Source organism: Oncorhynchus kisutch, linkage group LG7, assembly GCF_002021735.2.
Source record: "Oncorhynchus kisutch isolate 150728-3 linkage group LG7, Okis_V2, whole genome shotgun sequence".
Taxonomy (NCBI): domain Eukaryota; kingdom Metazoa; phylum Chordata; class Actinopteri; order Salmoniformes; family Salmonidae; genus Oncorhynchus; species Oncorhynchus kisutch.
In genome coordinates this window covers 40084919-40106121 of record NC_034180.2, presented here as the reverse complement: position 1 = coordinate 40106121, position 21203 = coordinate 40084919, and the positions used below count along the sequence as shown (strand labels likewise).

Genomic DNA, 21203 nt, shown 5'->3' with positions numbered 1-21203 from the left:
AGGACCAGGCTGATAGCATCTGAGTGGGTGCCGGAGAGAGAGAGGGGGGGGGGGATAAAGATTGAAATCTGCTGTCAATCTACCGTTTTCTCCGGTCAGTGGTGTTATCGTAGGTAGGTAGCTATCACTCTGAAAAGAGCCTGTGAAAAGGTTTGGCTGTGACCGAGTTTTGTATCTCTACCTGAAATGATTGGGATTGAGTATGACAGAATTGTGGCTTTATATCTAAATGGGGTTTTATGGGGTTATCAATGTGTACTGTATGATTATATCATATAACTGTACCTGAAATGGTTTGGGGTGAGATTTCTCTTTGGTCCAGACCTCTGCTTCCTCCGTGGCCCAAGATAGTAGACGTTAAACTGGAGAAAAAGAGCTCACCACTCTTCCAAATTCATTTTCTGCGAATAAATAAAAAACAATATCCATCCTTATGAATTCAAATCTCCATGGAAATCATATTTACACATGCTGTATGACAGTGTTTGACTTGAGTTTCCTTCCTTTGAAAAGGGAGCTGGCGATGGCCTCACCAATAGTCACATGTACAAAATGTATGCCTCATATGTAGTGATTTCCTCCTGCCCAATAGCTGCTTGTCATTTTCAGAAATAGACTTGGCAAGGTGGTAATTAGGCAGATCTATCATATTCTACAGGAAATGGGAACAAATATAGTTAATGATCCATGGTATTTCCATGATTTCTCCTCGCCTATGCCTTCTATGAATTCAAAAGGAAAGAGCGAGAGAGAGAGAGAGAGAGAGAGAGAGAGAGAGAGAGAGAGAGAGAAAAGGGGTGTCAGACAGACAGAGTATGCTTGACAGCTCCAAGGAGGTTCTGATGTAAAACAGGCCAGATATATGAGGTTGAGGTCTAACCAGGGCAATGGTACAAAAAAACTGCCTCTCAAAACACAGATGCACAGAGAGAGAGAGAGAGAGAGAGAGAGAGAGAGAGAGAGAGAGAGAGAGAGAGAGAGAGATATTATGTATTATCTACCTCACTTGCTTTGGCAATGTTAACACATGTTTCCCATGCCAATAAAGCCCCTTGAATTGACTTGAATTGAATTGAGAGAGAGATATTTCCCTCCTTTTGTCCCTACACAAACAGAAACAGTCTACAATTCCAGTTTTTTTAAATTGTAGGCGTCTGGTAGCATCTAAAAAGAGATCATATGGTGTTAACCTAGGCCTACATTGTGTAATTGCAGATATAATAAAGAGAGCAAGCTACAATACGGCAAACTAGGCATTTGTGGTAAGTGCATGGAGGCCGCCATCTTTTTGCACGCCGCCATTTGTATGTTACAAATCTTGTTTGCTAATCTAACTATGCTATCGCTAGTCCAATCAATCGGAATGCTTTGTTGCCATGTAAAAAACACAAACGACAGAGTCTAGTTGTCATAGTATATATTTTTGTAGAAATGTTTGTATCTTTGTTTGGTATCACCAACCTGTCTATAGGCCTACATTCCTCACCACTGCTGTGAACAGGCTCTGCCTCCTTATATGGAGCATACCGGTAAATTCACGGTTTTAGGTCAAGTTTGAGCGCCTCTCGTAATTTAGTTTATCATTTTTAGGGGTGTTTTCAAACGCTTCATCATTTATTGGAAAGGCATTTGTGCACATTATGTCTTTGTTTATAAAGTCTTTGATTATAAATGTGGTTATAAATGTGTTATCGCTGGCCATTGTTTCGTCAATTACGCAAAAAAAAATTGTTCATCACATACACAGTTTACAGCAGGTATAAAAGGTGCAGGGAAATGCTTGTGCGCTAGCTCCCTCAATATTGCAGTACAATAATCAATATCAATAGTAAATAAAAAGTTTAATAAAAAATCTCAAGTTTTAGAAGGTAGTATGCATAGTAGTATTAACCTGATATACACACAATATGATATATAATATTGATAATGGATGTGCTATGTCAAGTATGACTGTATTTACAATTATAAACTGGGTGATTCAAAGCTTGAATGCTGATTTGTTTATTCATTTTTGCTGTTATTACGCTGGTAAGCAGTGTATACTAGCAATAAGGCACCTCGGGGGATTGTGGTATATGGCCAACATACTACGGCTAACGGCTGTATCCAGGCATTCCGCGATGCGTCGTGACAAAGAACAGCTCTTAGCCGCAACATATTGGCCATATACCACACCTCCTCTGGCCTTATTGCTTAAATATAAAGTGGGTAGTTTCTTGGTAATGCAGTTGGATAAATAGTAGGCTATATACTATAACAGCAGAGTCGACTGAGTGTGTATGTGTGTGTGAGAGAGTCTGGTTGCATGTGTGTGCTTGTGTGTGATTGTGTGTGTGTGTGTGCGCTTGTGCGCAAGAGTTGGATGTGTGGAGAGTCAATTCAAATAGTATGTATGAATTATCACTGGTTTAGCAATGGTTTATGTCAGGTTAGGGCAGGGACAACCCATTGTCCTCAGTCCTTATTCATGGAGAGTTTTACTGGAACGTAGCCTAACATGTTGCTACAGAGCTGTTATCGTAGCAATAGAATTCACTAATCTATCCAATCCATCCATGGATTATATTTCCATGCCCTATCTTTGAGGTGCTTTTAGCTTTTGTCCTCTAGTTGATGTCACGCCCTGACCTTAGAGATCCTTTTAATTCTCTATTTGGTTAGGTCAGGGTGTGACTAGGGTGGGCAATCTATGTTTTTTATTTCTTTGTTGGCCTGGTATGGTTCCCAATCAGAGGCAGCTGTCTATCGTTGTCTCTGATTGGGGATCATATTTAGGCAGCCTTTTCCCAAATGTTGTTTGTGGGATCTTGTTTTTTGTGTAGCTGCCTGTGAGCAGCCCAGAACGTCACATTTAGTTTTCTTCTGTATTGTTTTTTGGGTGAGTTGCATATTTATTAAACGTGGAACTCTAAGTAGGCTGCGCCTTGGTCCATTCGTTCAGACGGGAGTGACAGTTGAGGAATTATTGCTATTATTATTATTATTGTCCAACTGTTTATTATTTTTGCTAAATTATTATTTTGGTCAAGTTAAGTTTTTTTTTCTCAAGTCATTTTTGCCGTTTGCATATTTTGGTAAATATTACTCCATTTTTACTGTTGCTGATCCACAGCAACTAAATTGGTTGCCAGGCCCTCTATCTTAACAGGCAGAGTTAGGCACATACATTCCCTCTCTCCCTCACTCTCCTACACTCCCCCCCCCCTCCATCCCTCTATCCCTCCCTGTCTCTTTGTATGTCCTGCATGAAGGAATTAGTGATGTGTGGGTTGACTCATAACCCACAGTCCCTGCGGTTATATCCGCAGGGTGGGAAGGTTTAGGGTTATGAAATATTGTGTGGATGAGGGTACTGCAGCAACTCCTGAATAATCCTAATAAAAAACAAATATTAATAAATAAAAGATCTATATTTTTTCTTCACAAAGCCTTTACTAGTCCTCTATTAAAGGACCGATACTGCCATAGGTAGCACAGGGCCCAAAACAATGTTCGGCACCAGCTATGATAGCAGGTCTGTTCATGCTATGTGTGATGATTGTGAGGTGCTATACAAATTCGACAGTCACAAGACGGGGACTTCAAATAGGCCTATAGGTGGGTTAGCTGACAGTGTCAAGAAAACGATGTGCTCACTTCCATGGGGCAGGAGGAAGCCTGTTGTGATTCTGGACGGCCAGATCGATAGAAAGAATGACAAGAAACTGCCATGTAGGGAATCGTCAGTGGCTCGTTTCAGCTCATTTCATCTTGTTATTGATACCCTGTCTTGTTGTTTTGTGTTTTGACTGATTTCATGTCAATGCTAATATTGCTAAAATTAGCGTACTAGCTAATTAGCTAGCTAAACTACAACTGTAACAATGTATTTGAGGGACAACAAGTGGTCATTGTGCAAATGTATTTGCATTTTAAATGAATATTGGAGACGAAATACAGATTACATGTTGTCTACAATCTAAGCCACCTGTTTTTCCATATAGTTGCGCACACCTTGGTTTTGTTGCTAAACAACCAACCCGTCTATGGCATGTCAAAGTAACTGTAGCCTACTGTTCACATAGGTTCAACTGAAACTGAAATCTGGACACTGACTGTAGGTCTATAACCTCTCACATAGTCTGAATATTAACTTCAGCAGAATTAACATTTTGCAGAAAATGTAGGCAACATTTTGACTCAGGAACAGGAGTGGAGAAATGTGACTTCTTTCAGCATCTTGAGAGAATGCAAATGCACAGGTAGATACTGTCTGTAGAGGTGCTATCTTCATCAGCATAATAAAAGCTGATAGTATTTCAAACACATAAAATATGCATCCAAGCCGAACTGAAATCTTATCAGAAACATGTTGGGTCTTCTTCACAGTTTTCTACTTCCTTACAGCTGGTCAAACTGATGTCAATAATCTTCCCGTTTGTTTTGTTGGATGGGGGGTTATTGCACTTTCTCCATGGTCCCTAACGTCTTTGTTCAGTGAAAGAAACAGAGATGACAGAGAAAACGTTACTGATTTTTATCAGGTAAGTTGACTGAGAACACATTCTCATTTACAGTAACAACCTGGGGAATAGTTGCAGGGGAGAGGAGGAATTAACCAAATGTAAGCTAGGGATGATTAGGTGACTATATGAGGGATAGATTGTGAATTTAACCAGGACACCAGGTTTCACACCCTTAAAATAAGTGCCATGGGATCTTTAGTGACCACAGAAAGTCAGGACACCTGCTTAACATCCCATCTGAAAGACAGCACCCTACACAGGGCAATGTCCCCAATCACTACCCTGGGGAACTGGGATATATATATATATATATATATATTTAGACCTGAGGAAAGAGTGCCTCCTACTGAACCTCCAACACCACTTCCAGCAGCATCTGGTCTCCCAATCAGGACCAACCCTGCTTAGCTTCAGAAGCAAGCAGTGAGACGCAGGATGGTATGCCACTGGCTAACAGAGCAACTTCAACTAGATTGACGCATTCATTCTATCGATTTATGCCATTCTGTTGAGCAAGGGTTTATTAGTCTTCTAGGGCAACATATACATGATAGAAGAGAAACTGAAGTTGATTAACAAATAGCCTACCAACATTTGTGATATCATAAGCAGAAACATATTTAAATCAGCCAGGAAAATGTATTTTTTAAATAGATAGAGATAGCAGAGGAAGTCTTAATGGTGCAGCAGTGGAGTGTGTGGGGAAAATGAAGCCCCAGACAGGGAGCATGCCATGTTGCTTATAATCAGACCCGCACACACACGGAAACACACACACACACGGAAACACACACACACGGAAACAGACACACATACAGACACACACGAACACACAGATACAGTAAGCAACACAACCCGAGTCACACTCAATACAAAAGTCCCTAATAGCCAGTCACAGCCAGAGCCACTGCCACAGGCATTACCACATCTCTACCAGGAAGCTCATAATGGCCAACTGCCCAATCACTACACAATACAATATGCTGCTGGGAATACTGCTTGGGAGATAAGAGCGTCAGGGTGTGTTTTCATGTGGTAGTTTTCCACAGCTTTCCTTTGAACCACTGGGGGTTCTCATTCTGTGTTTCCTGCTCTCTCTTCATCTCTCGTCCTCTATATTCCTCTCTCTCACTAACTCTCGCTCGCTCTCTGTCTCTCTCTGTCTCTCTCTCTCTCTGCCTGCCTTTGTAGTTGGAGTAATAATAACAACAACCCAAAAGACTTCTCTCTGGTTCCCTGGGAAGGGGACATCTACTGAGTTCAGTTTTCGTTTCAGAGTTATACCCCTCTCCTATAAAAACAAGTTGAGATCCCTTCTCTCCCAAACCTTTACTTTTTCCTCAACCCAGTCTCTCCTCTCTCTCCCACCTCTCTCTCCACTCTTCTCCCTCGCTCTGCCCTCTTCCCCCTCTCTCTCCACTCTTCACCCTTGCTCTGCCCTCTCCCCCCCCTCTCTCCCTTCTACTCCCTCTCTACACCCCCACCCCTGTCCCCCTGTCCCCCAGTCCTCTAACCAGACCCTGAGTGCCGCTGGCCCTGCCCTCTGGTTGATCTGATTATGGACCCGATTTGGGACAGAGGATGAAATCAAAGCCCTGACATGTCCCATTGTAGCTTCCCACATTCCAATGGCAGCCATCCCTCTCTGGGGCTGATTGTGTGTGTGTGTGTGTGTGTGTGTTTTAATATTCTGTTCACACAGCAGAGCTGGCATTCATTGTGGTTAGTGAGTGGGCTGCTCTTTCAGCACCAAGGACAGTGACAGAGTGAGCTCAGCAAGGTTTTAGCAGCACCATCTATAGCTGTCACACACACACATACACACTTTTATGAGATAGTGATGGTGTGTTTGTGTAATTTCTAATATTTCATAATCCATAGAGGTTGGAGGAGGGTAGGGTTTGCTCTTTTCCCAGGTTCTATTTATCTGAGCCAGCGTATATGGCCTGTAAATAGCAGCTTTATATCACCTGATATGTGATACATGTGAAACCCACTTCATAACAGAGAAAGGCTCAGGGACACTGCACATGCATACATACATACATACATACACGTTACACACACACACACACACACATGCCTAAAATAGCCGGCAGATCCCTCTGGTTTTATAACAGTATCAGATTGACTGGGGCTGCCTGACCTGCAGAATGTGTGTACGGCGACAGGGTTCAATGGAATAGACAGAAGCAAGAATGTGGGAGAAAGCCAAGGGAAGACAGGGGAGTTAGGGGGAGACAATAAGAGACTAGGGAAAGACAGAGAGAGAACACAGACATTATGGTGGTAGGAGAGGCTTGTGAAGACAGAGAGAGGGAACCAGAGATGGTAGGGAATAGACAGGGAGAGGGAACCAGGGATGGAAAGGGGATAGACAGAGAGAGGGAACCAGGGATGGAAGGGGATAGACAGAGAGAGGGAACCAGGGATGGTAGGGGACAGACAGAGAGAGGGAACCAGGGATGGTAGGGGACAGACAGAGAGAGGGAACCAGGGATGGAAAGGGGATAGACAGAGAGAGGGAACCAGGGATGGAAGGGGATAGACAGAGAGAGGGAACCAGGGATGGTAGGGGACAGACAGAGAGAGGGAACCAGGGATGGTAGGGGACAGACAGAGAGAGGGAACCAGGGATGGTAGGGGGTAGACAGAGAGAGGGAACCAGGGATGGTAGGGGACAGACAGAGAGAGGGAACCAGGGATGGTGGGGGATAGGCAGGGTGAGGGAACCAGGGATGGTAGGGGATAGACAGGGAGAGCAAACCAAATCTGATTCTAACCCAGACATTGTTGCCTCTGCAGCTGCCAAGGTGAGGGGAGGAGGCTGGGGTAATGTTTTATATTCCTTTGCCTAAAAAATAGATATTTTGTCTCTTCTCAAACAAACAGCCCAGACAAACTCTCACCCCCTTTTTGGGTCAAAGACTTGAGAGGTTGATGTTGACCGTTGGTGTGAAGCAACAGCAGTCTCACTTTCAGACCCACTCAAACACATATATACACAAACTAACAAACACACACACATATACACAAACTAACAAACACACACTCATATACACAAACTAACAAACACACACACACACACATACACAAACTAACAAACACACACACATATACACAAACTAACAAACACACACACACACACACACACACACACACACACACACACACACACACACACACACACACACACACACACACACACACACACCGTAAAGCAGAGCCCCTTGGGAGGCTGGGAGGTAATATCATCCACTGCCACGGTACTGTAATTACCCACAGTAATCACCAGTACAATGAAAGCTGGGTAGAACACTCAGGTGAGAGATGGCAGACGGCAATCAGCCCAACGGAGAGGGAGGAGGGGGGGTGGAGTGGATGGAGGGTAGGGTAGGGAGGGTTGGCAGTGAGGGAGAGCATATAGCATGAGGAGAGGGAGGGGGGGTAGAAAGAGCAGAGGGAGAGAGGGAGGGGGAGGCAGGGTTGGCAGTGAGGGAGAGCATATAGCATGAGGAGAGGGAGGGGAGGTAGAAAGAGCAGAGGGAGAGAGGGAGGGGGAGGGAGGGGGCCATTTTCCATCAAACGAGAGCACCAGGGTCTTAATTACCAGTCGAGTCTTTGGCCCTGCGTTTGTCTCCCCGCTCAGCCAATCTGAAAGATATGTGTGTGTGTGTTTGTATGTGTGTGTGTGTGTGTGTGTGTATGTGTTGGTCCCAGCGTCTCTCTCTCTCTCCCTGCTCAGCACTCCTGAAAGGCCCATTATCACACCATGCAGGCTCCAATCAGCTCTGCACTGACTGTGAACATGGTAGACACAACGCAGTGGGGCGCCGCATCCACACACACACACACACACACACACACACACACACACACACACACACACACACACACACACACACACACACACACACACACACACACACACACACACACACACACACACACACACACACACACACACACACACAGCAATAAATGGAAGAAGAGATTGATGAGGAAAAGAGGGAGGGAAAGTGGAAGGTAGCAAGGGAAAGAGATAGTGGGAGGTAGGTAAAGGTAGAGAAAAAAGATGAATGTGATGCTAAGGCTGATGTGAGAGAGGTTGGGCGCAGAGAGAGGAGAAAGGCAGAGGCAATGTATGTCTTTTACAGTATTCACAGCAGCCAGAGCAGCACAAGGTCAGACAGGGAGACAGACTTGCAAGTTCTCACATTATTACAGGAATACTCTACATCAGGGTTCCCCAACTGGCAGCCCGCGGACCGAATTTGGCCGCAGGAGATTTTATTTGGTTGCCAAGATTTCTGAGTAAAAATATAAACGCAGCATGTAAAGTGTTGGTCCCAAGTTTCATGAGCTGAAATAAAAGATCCCAGATAATTTCCATACGCACAAATAGCTTATTTCTCTCAAATGTTGTGCACACATTTGTTTACATCCCTGTTAGTGAGCATTTGTCCTTTGCCAAGATAATCCATCCACCTGACAGGTGTGGTATTTCAAGAAGCTGATTAAACAGCATGATAATTACACAGGTGCATCTTGTGCAGAGCAATAAAATACCACTCTAAAATGTGCCATTTTGTCAAAAAACACAATGCCACAGATGCCTCAAGTTTGGAGGGAGCATGCATTTGGCATGCTGGCAGCAGGAATGTCCACCAGAGCTGTTGCCAGATCATTCAATGTTCATTTCTCCACCATAAGCCTCATCCATACTAATTTGAGAATTTAGCAGTACGTCTTCTCAACCGCAGACAATGTGTATGGTGTCGTGTGGGTGAGCGGTTTGCTGATATAAACGTTGTGAACAGTGCCCCATGGTAGCTGTGGGGTTATGGTATAGGCAGGCAAAAGCTACGGACAAGAAACACAATTGCATTTTATCGATGGCAATTTGAATGAACAGAGGTACTGTGACAGCATCCTGAGGCCCATTGACGTGCGATTCATCCACCGCCATCACCATGTTTCAGCATGATAATGCATTGCACCATGACACAAGGATCTGGACACAATTCCTGGAAGCTGAAAATGCAGAATATTTTAAGTCCAATGGTCACTTTAACATATAGTCTCTTTTTAATCCGATGTCTAGAATTTCACCTAGGTTGGCGCAATAAATACTGTTAAAAAATCAATTGCTAATGACCATGTGGTTCTCGGTAACGGCCGGGCGACTCATGACAAGAGGCGGAGAGTATGCTGTGTACTTCCAATTAAGTTAATTTGTGAATTTTCATTGTGATTGGTGTGATAACGGCTTAGGGAGATTTGAATTTAACATTGAGCTTCAACCAATACCTATATATTGTTTGGTCTATCATCTTATATGCATGTTACAAAAATGCAACATGAAACAATTTAAAAGATTCATGTGTTACTGTGTGTCTGATTAATGTGTTACTGTGTGTCTGATTCACATGTCACTGTATGTCTGATTCATGTGTTACTGTGTGTCTGATTCATATGTTACTGTGTGTCTGATTCATGTGTTACTGTGTGTCTGATTCATATGTTACTGTGTGTCTGATTCATATGTTACTGTGTGTCTGATTCATGTGTTACTGTGTGTCTGATTCATATGTTACTGTGTGTCTGATTCATATGTTACTGTGTGTCTGATTCATATGTTACTGTGTGTCTGATCCATATGTTACTGTGTGTCTGATTCATTTGTTACTGTGTGTCTGATTCATGTGTTACTGTGTGTCTGATTCATATGTTAATGTGTGTCTGATTCATGTGTTACTGTTTGTCTGATTCATATGTCACTGTGTGTCTGATTCATGTGTTACTGTGTGTCTGATTCATGTGTCACTGTGTGTCTGATTCATGTCTTCCTGTATGTCTGATTCATGTGTTACTGTGTGTCTGATTCATGTCTTCCTGTATGTCTGATTCATGTGTTACTGTGTGTCTGATGCATGTGTTACTGTGTGTATGATTCATGTATTACTGTGTGTCTGATTCATGTGTTACTGTGTGTCTGATTCATATGTTACTGTGTGTCTGATTCATATGTTACTGTGTGTCTGATTCATATGTTACTGTGTGTATGATTCATGTGTTACTGTGTGTCTGATTCAGATGTTACTGGGTCTGATTTATGTATTACTGTGTGTATAATTCATGTATTACTGTGTGTCTGATTCATATGTTACTGTGTGTATGATTCATGTATTACTGTGTGTCTGATTCATATGTTACTGTGTGTATGATTCATGTATTACTGTGTGTCTGATTCATGTGTGTCTGATTCATGTGTTACTGTGTGTATAATTCATGTATTACTGTGTGTCTGATTCATGTGTTACTGTGTGTCTGATTCATATGTTACTGTGTGTCTGATTCATGTATTACTGTGTGTCTGATTCATGTGTTACTGTGTGTCTGATTCATATGTTACTGTGTGTCTGATTCATGTGTTACTGGGTGTCTGATTCATGTGTTACTGTGTGTCTGATTCATGTGTTACTGTGTGTCTGATTCATATGTTACTGTGTGTCTGATTCATATGTTACTGTGTGTCTGATTCATATGTTACTGTGTGTCTGATCCATATGTTACTGTGTGTCTGATTCATTTGTTACTGTGTGTCTGATTCATGTGTTACTGTGTGTCTGATTCATATGTTAATGTGTGTCTGATTCATGTGTTACTGTTTGTCTGATTCATATGTCACTGTGTGTCTGATTCATGTGTTACTGTGTGTCTGATTCATGTGTCACTGTGTGTCTGATTCATGTCTTCCTGTATGTCTGATTCATGTGTTACTGTGTGTCTGATTCATGTCTTCCTGTATGTCTGATTCATGTGTTACTGTGTGTCTGATGCATGTGTTACTGTGTGTATGATTCATGTATTACTGTGTGTCTGATTCATGTGTTACTGTGTGTCTGATTCATATGTTACTGTGTGTCTGATTCATATGTTACTGTGTGTCTGATTCATATGTTACTGTGTGTATGATTCATGTGTTACTGTGTGTCTGATTCAGATGTTACTGGGTCTGATTTATGTATTACTGTGTGTATAATTCATGTATTACTGTGTGTCTGATTCATATGTTACTGTGTGTATGATTCATGTATTACTGTGTGTCTGATTCATATGTTACTGTGTGTATGATTCATGTATTACTGTGTGTCTGATTCATGTGTGTCTGATTCATGTGTTACTGTGTGTATAATTCATGTATTACTGTGTGTCTGATTCATGTGTTACTGTGTGTCTGATTCATATGTTACTGTGTGTCTGATTCATGTATTACTGTGTGTCTGATTCATGTGTTACTGTGTGTCTGATTCATATGTTACTGTGTGTCTGATTCATGTGTTACTGGGTGTCTGATTCATGTGTTACTGTGTGTCTGATTCAGGTGTTACTGGGTCTGATTTATGTGTTACTGTGTGTCTGATTCAGGTGTTACTGGGTCTGATTTATGTGTTACTGTGTGTCTGTGTTTGTCAATATGTCTGTCCCTTGCATTCCGCTGGGATTGTTTTGTAGGACATTACTGGCCAGCCTTTTCAATTTTTGACATGATATAGGCACATCAAATGGAGAAGCCTTTGTGTAATTGTTGATGGAGACATTTTCTAGCATTTGGCATTTGTCACTTAGTCCTGCTCTTTATTCAAATCCGACCCCCCCTGCTGTGGTTGCAGGGACAGCTCTGTGTGTGAGACAATGTATGTCCCTGTGTGTGTGTGTGTGTGTGTGTGTGTGTGTGTGTGTGTGTGTGTGTGTGTGTGTGTGTGTGTGTGTGTGTGTGTGTGTGTGTGTGTGTGTGTGTGTGTGTGTGTGTGTGTGTGTGTGTGTGTGTGTGTGTGTGCCTGTCTGTGTGCTCTAAAAGATGTGACTTATTGAATAAATTACCTGAATGTAGTGTCTGAAACATGGGCAACATGAAAATATGCTTTTGCAAACACTGTGTATGTGGATGTGTGTGTGTGTCTCTCTGATGTGTGTGTGCATGTGTACGTGCATGTATGTGTGCATTCATGCATAGTTATGTCTTTGACTTTCTGATTAATCCCAGTCTGCCGAGACATTGAGGAGCTCTACTGTTCTCAGTCTCTCTCTTCTCTGTATCTTCTCTGCTGTGCAGTGAGGAGTCAGTCTGCTACTACTGCTGCTGCTGCAACTGCTACTGCTGCTACCACTGCTGCTACTACAGCTGCTGCTACTGCTGCTACTACTGCTGCTGCAACTGCTACTGCTGCTACTACTGCTGCTGCAACTGCTACTGCTGCTACTACTGCTGCTGCAACTGCTACTGCTGCTACTGCTACTGCTACTGCTGCTGCAACTGCAACTGCTACTGCTGCTACTACTGCTGCTGTAACTGCTACTGCTGCTACTACTGCTGCTACTACTGCTACTGCTGCTACTACTGCTGCTGTAACTGCTACTGCTACTACTACTGCTGCTGTAACTGCTACTGCTACTACTACTGCTGCTGTAACTGCTACTGCTGCTACTGCTACTACTGCTGCTACTACTGCTACTGCTGCTACTACTGCTGCTGTAACTGCTACTGCTACTACTACTGCTGCTGTAACTGCTACTGCTACTACTACTGCTGCTGTAACTGCTACTGCTGCTACTGCTACTACTGCTGCTGTAACTGCTACTGCTGCTACTACAGCTGCTGCTACTGCTGCTACTACAGCTGCTGCTACTGCTGCTACTACTGCTGCTGCAACTGCTACTACTGCTGCTACTACTGCTACTGCTGCTACTACTGCTGCTGTAACTGCTACTGCTACTACTACTGCTGCTGTAACTGCTACTGCTGCTACTACTGCTGCTGTAACTGCTACTGCTACTACTACTGCTGCTGTAACTGCTACTGCTACTACTACTGCTGCTGTAACTGCTACTACTGCTGCTGTAACTGCTACTGCTGCTGCTGCTGTAACTGCTACTGCTGCTGCTGCAACTGCTACTGCTGCTGCTGTAACTGCTACTACTGCTGCTGTAACTGCTACTGCTGCTGCTGCAACTGCTACTGCTGCTGCTGCAACTGCTACTGCTGCTGCTGTAACTGCTACTGCTGCTGCTGCAACTGCTACTGCTGCTGCTGTAACTGCTACTTCTGCTGCTGTAACTGCTACTGCTGCTGCTGCAACTGCTACTGCTGTAACTGCTACTGCTGCTACCACTGCTGCTACTACAGCTGCTGCTACTGCTACTACTACTGCTGCTGTAACTGCTACTGCTGCTACCACTGCTGCTACTACAGCTGCTGCTACTGCTACTACTACTACTACTGCTGCTACTACTACTACTACACCTACAGCTGCAACTGCTACTACTACTACTACTGCTGCTACTACTGCTGCTGCAACTGCTACTACTACTACTACTGCTGCTACTACAGCTGCTGCTACTGCTGCTACTACTGCTGCTGCAACTGCTACTACTACTACTACTGCTGCTACTACTGCTACTGCAACTGCTACTACTACTACTACTGCTGCTACTACAGCTGCTGCAACTGCTACTACTACACCTACAGCTGCAACTGCTACTGCTGCTACTGCTGCTACTACAGCTGCTGCTACTGCTGCTGCTATAGCTGGTGCTACTGCTGGCGCTACTGCTGCTACTGCTACTACTACTACTACTGCTGCTACTATAGCTGCTGCTACTGCTGGTGCTACTGCTGCTACTGCTATTGGGCATCTCTCCGAATATCAATGAGGCTGTCTACAGATAGATAAATGGGGCTGACACGTGCCTCTCTGCCCTGCAGGTGTACCCCAGGATGATAGCCCTCGCTCAGGTACCCCCCACCTGGCAAACATACACACGCACGGACACACACACACACACACACACACACACACACACACACACACACACACACACACACACACACACACGTACACATGCAAGCTAACTTGCTAAAACACACACCACTGAATGGAAGAACACCCTGCAATAGCTCTCGAACACACAAACACACAAACACACACACACACAAACACACACACACACACACACACACACACACACACACACACACACACACACACACACACACACACACACACACACACACACACACACACACACACAGCTCTCTTATCAGGAGAGGGGGTAGACCCACTCCAGTCTGTAATTACTGGCACTGCAACAATGTTTTCTTGAGGATGGAAAATATAATCAAAATAAAATAGTACCATGCAACCCTTGCTAATAGGATTCATACCTCATAATGATGAGGAAGGCAAGTTGGATAGACGTGAGAGGCTTGCTTTCAGAGCCGTAGCTACATATGAGTCCAGACCTCGATAATTTATTCAAATTAATAAGAAAAAAGAATAAAGATACATATATATATATAAATATACAGTGGGGAGAACAAGTATTTGATACACTGCTGATTTTGCAGGTTTTCCTACTTACAAAGCATGTAGAGGTCTGTCATTTTTATCATAGGTACACTTCAACTGTGAGAGAAGGTATCTAAAACAAAAATCCAACTCAACTGTTGAATTGTAGAATACACAAGGTGCAATTTCGAAAGATGGTTGTGCATCAGTAGTTTTCCTGGTGTAACACACTATATACAGAAAAGTACGTGGACACCCTTTAAATTATTGAATTCGGCTATTTCAGCCACACCATTGCTGACAGGTGTATAACACCTGAGCACACAGCCATGCAATCTCCATAGACAAACATTGGCAGTAGAACATCCTTACTGAAGAGCTCAGTGACTTTCAACATGTCACCGTCGTAGGATGTCACCTTTTCAACAAGTTAGTTCGTCATATTTCTGCCCTGCTAGAGCTTCCCCGGTCAACTGTAAGTGCTGTTATTGTGAAGTGAAAATGTCTAGGAGAAACAACGGCTCAGCCGCGAAGTGGTAGACCACACAAGCTCACAGAACGGCACCGTCGAGTGCTGAAGCACATAGCGCATAAAAATCGTCCCTTAGATCCAGTGAAGGGAATTCTTAATGCTACATTCTAGACATTTATGTACGTCCAACGTTATGGCAACTGTTTGGGGAAGGTCCTTTCCTGTTTCATCATGATAATTCCCCCGTGCACAAAGTGATGTCCATACAGAAATGGTTTCTCGAGATCGGTGTGGAAGAACTTGATTGGCCTGCACAGAGCCCTGACCTCAACCCAATCGAACACCTTTGGGATGAATTGGAACGCCAGGCCTAATCAGCTAACATCAGTCTGTGGCTGAATGGAAGCAAGTCCCCGCAGCAATGTTCCAACCTCTAGTGGAAAGGCTTCCCAAAAGAATGGAGGCTGTTATAGCAGCAAAGGGGGGACCAACTCCATATTACTGCCCATGATTTTAGAATGAGACTTTCAACAAGCAGGTGTCCACATACTTTTGGTATGAGATGTATGTCACTCATTCACTCAATTAGCTCATGCCAGTGAATTTTTTTCGATTGGCTAATGAATCTAGTTAGTCTAGAAAGCTATCTAAACGTGTAGTAATCGTGGACAAATTACCGACAGGGCATTGCAGGGGACGTAACCAGGTGCCCTGACCTCCAGTGGGCCCCCATTGATTTTGCTGGTAACGCTCACTCAGATTTCTTAACATGGCAGAAGTCAGGTTAAAATGTGTAGATTTGGAAGAAATTAGCTTTTAAACTGCAAAAAAAAACTTTCTCGGCTAAGAGAACCCTATGTACGTGTTAAATTTTAGTCTTTAACCCCGGTGCTGAGTTAATGTGAGTTAATATGTGGCGGCTAATTGTATAGCTAATAGGCTATGTGTTTGTAGATCGACTGAGGTGAATGAAGCTACAGCATCAAATGTGATAATTACTGGGGTCATTTTTGCTTGTTTTTGCTGTTCTCCAAATAGCATTTTAAGTAAATTGTATAGAAATGCAGTAAATGACCTTGAACTTTCTCATAGAGAAATTTGAATGAAAGTCATTCTTTTAAATATCTGTGGGAATATCTTCCCAGAAGTCAAAGACATTCAAGCCTATTGTTCTCCCATTACTAAGGATTTCCCCTATTCTGAAAGCGTAGTATTACCAAAGGACTTCACACAGCCAAGGTGTTCAAATATCAGTTGCTGATAAACCTTGATAACCCAAGTGAACAGAGTTGATAAGTACTAAGTATCTGTACTTAAAAAAAGATGGCCACTACCTAATGGCGTCACAAACCGGGAGTACCAGTTTTAGCTGTGTGGCACAATGCCTTTGCTGCCATTTAGTGAATAAGTTAGGGAGAGTATCGACAGCACCAGTCTTCAGCTGACAACAGGCCAAACCACACACTCCAAACCACAGAGATTCAAAGGCTTAATTGCGCATACCACATGTATCACTATTCATGTGAGACATTTTGCCAAGTCTCTCAGAATTTTAAATTGTATATATTTTTTAAAACTAGGAAAGTCAGTTAAGGACAAATTCTTATTTACAGTGGCAGCCTAGGAACAGTGGGTTAACTGCCTTGTTCAGGGGCAGAACGACAGATTTTTACCAGCTCAGGGATTCGATCTAGCAACTTTTTGGTTAGTGGCCCAACGGGCTAACCACTAGGCTACCTGCCGCCCCTTCATAAAGCATTGCATGCATATCATCACATTTACGTAGTGGCATAGAACAACAGAGTAGAGACACTTACAGAAGTTGCACACATGGATAAGATCCTAGTAGCCTAGGAACGCATTTATGAACACAGTCCTTTTACATGGCTGGAGACATTGGCATAATATTTCTATACTGCACAAATGATACAAATTACAGGCTACTTTGACACTGACAAACTGAGAATCTGAGATCAATAAAAATGAGCATGTCTTGAATCTATCAATAGCCTAGGCCTAGGTGTATGGAGATGCACATACTGTATCGTAGGCTATAATATGAGGAGGAAATTATAGTCTGAAGAATACTTTCCAGTGATGGCCAATGTGTTCGTGCCAAAAGACTAGTAGCCTACAACATACGGATTAGAGTCTTCTCTTTTCAGCAGGACCCATTTGCTTTCCAACTTTTCCTGCGATTGTATTTTAATATTGCGAAAGGCCTGTTTTGTCTGCATGCTGTTCACTGACAGATGTTCCAGCAGGTCCTGACTATAGGCTATGCCTTGTTTTTGGGCTACACCCAATCCATAGCTAGGCAATAAAAAATAAATAAATAAGCTATTGATTGCCTGTGGCTAAATTACAGGCCTTCTCATGGTTTAGTAGGCTATTCTGAATAATAAAATTGGTTTCTGAACTGGAAGAAGCAAATGTATAACTTTGGCAAATGTATTTACATTTATCAGGGGTGTTGTAGTTCCTCCAAAACACAGCTATGATTCTATAAGGAAATAAATGATGAAATGCAAGGCAGGAGAGATGAGAGTTCCAGCCTCATGTCTATCAGAGCAGAGAGGCAGAGAGATCATATGAAGTAAATCTCATTCCATTTCTGTGAGAGTCGTGCTTCTCACAGAGCCATGGCCACACATTGGTCTCAAACATACGTTACAAGGTTACGCAAACCTTAAGCCAGATCCGGCTCAACCCACATCAATTCTTAGAATATCAGGCCCAGGCTGAAAATCCAATTTTTCACATTACGTTTTTTAGGGGGCAGGAGAATTAAGGAAGAAGCAACTTTGATCGCTTTTATAAAAAATTTACATGACAAAATAAATGAAACAAATGTTTCATGCCATGAGAAGTACCGGACCTGGCCAAATAGGTTCCCGGAACTAAATAGTCCAAAACGGAGAGCTGCCCGGATCCTCTCCTTGCAGGATCTGGCTCAAATTAAGATGAGTGACCTCCATTTCTAACACTTTGGCAAAGCCAAGACAAATAGTGAAGAACTGCAAATGATAATGATTAGAATTTTTCTACATATACCAAACATTAAACCCACAACAGAAATGGAAGCAAAAATAATGAAGATGAATCTGCAACTACTAAGAGCGTGAAACTCGGAGGCAGATGGCCCCTCCCCACCTCAGCCCTGTACTGCTCTCAACACCTGTTGGGAAAATAGAAAGATTTGCATTTTTGGACAAGCTTCAGAAGACTTGTTATATCGATGTCCTGCTGAGATTTAGCTGTTAAATCGAGGTTATGATTTTCTGAGAAGGTGAAATGTTTCTGTGAATGGGCGTGTGAATGGGTATCAATTGGAAGACAGTGCCTTCAGATAGTCATACCCCTTAGCTTAATCCACATTTTGTTGTGTTACAGCCTGAATTCAGAATGGATAAAACATGTTTTTCTCTCTCACCCATCTATACACAATACCACATAATGACAAAGTGAAAACGTAATTATTTTTAAAATTCTTCAAGCTACGTAAGTCAAATTGGTTGTTGATCATTGCTAGGCAACCATTTGCAGGTCTAGTCATAGATTTTCAATTAGATTTAAGTAGATTTCAGTCAAAACTGTAACTCGCCCACTCAGGAACATTCGCTGTCTTCTTGGTAAGCAACTTCATTTAGATTTGGCCTTATACTTTAGGTTATTGTCCTGCTGAAAGATGAATTCATTTCCCAGTGTCTGGTGGAAAGCAGACTGAACCAGGTTTTCCTTTAGTTTTTTTGTCTGTACTTAGCTCCACACCTTTTATTTTTATCCTGAAAAACTCCCCAGTTCTTAACGAGCCCAAGCATATCCATAAATGATGCAGCGACACCCCCTCCCCATCTACCAATAGATGCCCTGGTCTTTGTGGTTGAATCTGTGTTTGAAATTCACTGTAATTCACTGCTCGACTTAGGGGCCTTACAGATAATTGTATTTATGGGTACAAAAAGTAGGTTGTCATTCAAAAACCATGTTAAACACTATTATTGCACACAGAGTAGACTTATTATCTGACTTCCTAAGCACATTTTTAGTCCTGAACTTATTAAGGCTTGCCATATCAAAGTGGTTGAAAACGTATTGACTCAAGACATGTCCGCTTTTCATTTCATTCTATTTTCATTCTAAAAACATAATTCTACTTTGACATTATGGAGTATTGTATGTAGGCCAGTGACCAAAAATCTAAATGTACTGCATTTTAAATTCAGGCTGTAACACAACTAAATGTGGAAAAAGTCAAGGGGTGTGAACACTTTCTGAGGTCTTTGTGTATAGTGGATGCGTGAATAGTAGTGCCTCTGCACACAGTGCATTCTTCTGAACAAGTATGTGTGTGTGTGTGTGTGTGTGTGTCATAGGGAGTGTTGCTGCATGGCACAAAGCTGCTCCAACAGTCCATCTGTCAAGTTCCTGCAGTTTCCACAGTCCACCTGAGCCCACTCCACTACCCCAAATGTACACGCACACACAAACACACACACACACACACACACTAAGTCACACATGAGTGTCATATGCTAACCTTGCCTAACCTCCAATTAATAGGGACCTCACAAACATTTGCTGTGTATAAGCATAAGTAAACTCTTTTCACTTAAATCACATCCCAATTAAATAGTATCATACAACTGCAGAAAACCATGTTTCGAGAAGCAAGTACATTTTGACATTTGTGTAGCTGTTGTCCAATCTCTATTTTTCATGCCGACCAATAAGCTAAAGTGTTGGAGGTTGTAGCGTGGTTGTGTAAAGTGACGACAGCCATCTATTTTTCAGAGCAGCCCTCTCCCTGACCTCCTTTAGTGTCAACAGTATCTGTCTGCTCAGTAAACAGTACCCTATCACATGTCCTTCTCCCCCAAAAAGCCTGGAGTACACTAAGCCCCACGTGGCTGAGCTGTGGCAGATTGTCCTTCAAATGTTTGTTTCTGGCTGGAGGTGGAGGGGCGAGTAGGGGAGGGGTGAGAGGGAGCCAAGGGAGGGGTGAAAGAGGTAGGGGAGGGGTGAGAGGGAGCTAGAGGAGGGGTGAAAGAGGTAGGGGAGGGGTGAGAGGGAGCTAGGGGAGGGGTGAAAGAGGTAGGGGAGGGGTGAGAGGGAGCTAGGGGAGGGGTGAAAGAGGTAGGGGAGGGGTGAGAGGGAGCTAGGGGAGGGGTGAAAGAGGTAGGGGAGGGGTGAGAGGGAGCTAGGGGAGGGGTGAAAGAGGTAGGGGAGGGGTGAGAGGGAGCTAGGGGAGGGGTGAAAGAGGTAGGGGAGGGGTGTTTCCCCCATCTATCTCCGTCTCTATACTCTGTCCTACACTTTTTATTCTCATCGCTGCTCTGCCCTTCTTTTTCACCTATTTTTGTACTTTTTCTATATTCTGCTCCCTCACTCTTCTCTCCTCTGACTGTTCTTCTCTCTCTCATTCTCTCTCTCCCTCCCCCTCTCTTCCCCTTCTCTCTATTGCTGTCTCAATCGCTGTCTCGTCTCTCTCTCTCTCCCCTCTCTCCCTTCTCTCCCCTCTCTTCCCCTTCTCTCCCCTCTCTCCCTTCTCTCCCCTCTCTCCCTTCTCTCCCCTCTCTCCCCTCTCTTCCCCTTCTCTCTCTATTTATCTATCTATCTATATCTCTCTATTTATCTATCTATCTATCTATCTCTCTCTCTCTCTCTCTCTCTCTCTCTCTCTCTCTCTCTCGCTCTCTCGTTGGGGGAGAGGCAGAGGAGAGGCAGAGCTCTAGCTTGCTCCCTAAGGAGTCTCATCTACCAGGCTGAGCCACAGATCAACAGCCAGCCAGTCATGTTCAGCCCCCCTCCCCTGCCCCCCCTCTCAAATGGCTTTATTGGCATGGGAAACGTATGTTTACATTGCCAAAGCAG

At 43.3% G+C, this 21203-nt stretch overlaps 1 protein-coding gene across 8 annotated transcripts in view; it reads right to left on the bottom strand.

The window, feature by feature from the left end:
* Positions 1 to 21203, bottom strand: part of LOC109893784 (myelin transcription factor 1-like protein) — a 187363-nt gene that overhangs the window by 122941 nt on the left and 43219 nt on the right. For all 8 annotated transcript variants that reach the window (XM_031829085.1, XM_031829087.1, XM_031829091.1 and 5 more), the window contains exon 2: positions 286 to 401. The gene's annotated coding sequence lies outside the window, so the exon portion shown is untranslated. The remainder of the gene's footprint in view (positions 1 to 285; positions 402 to 21203) is intronic.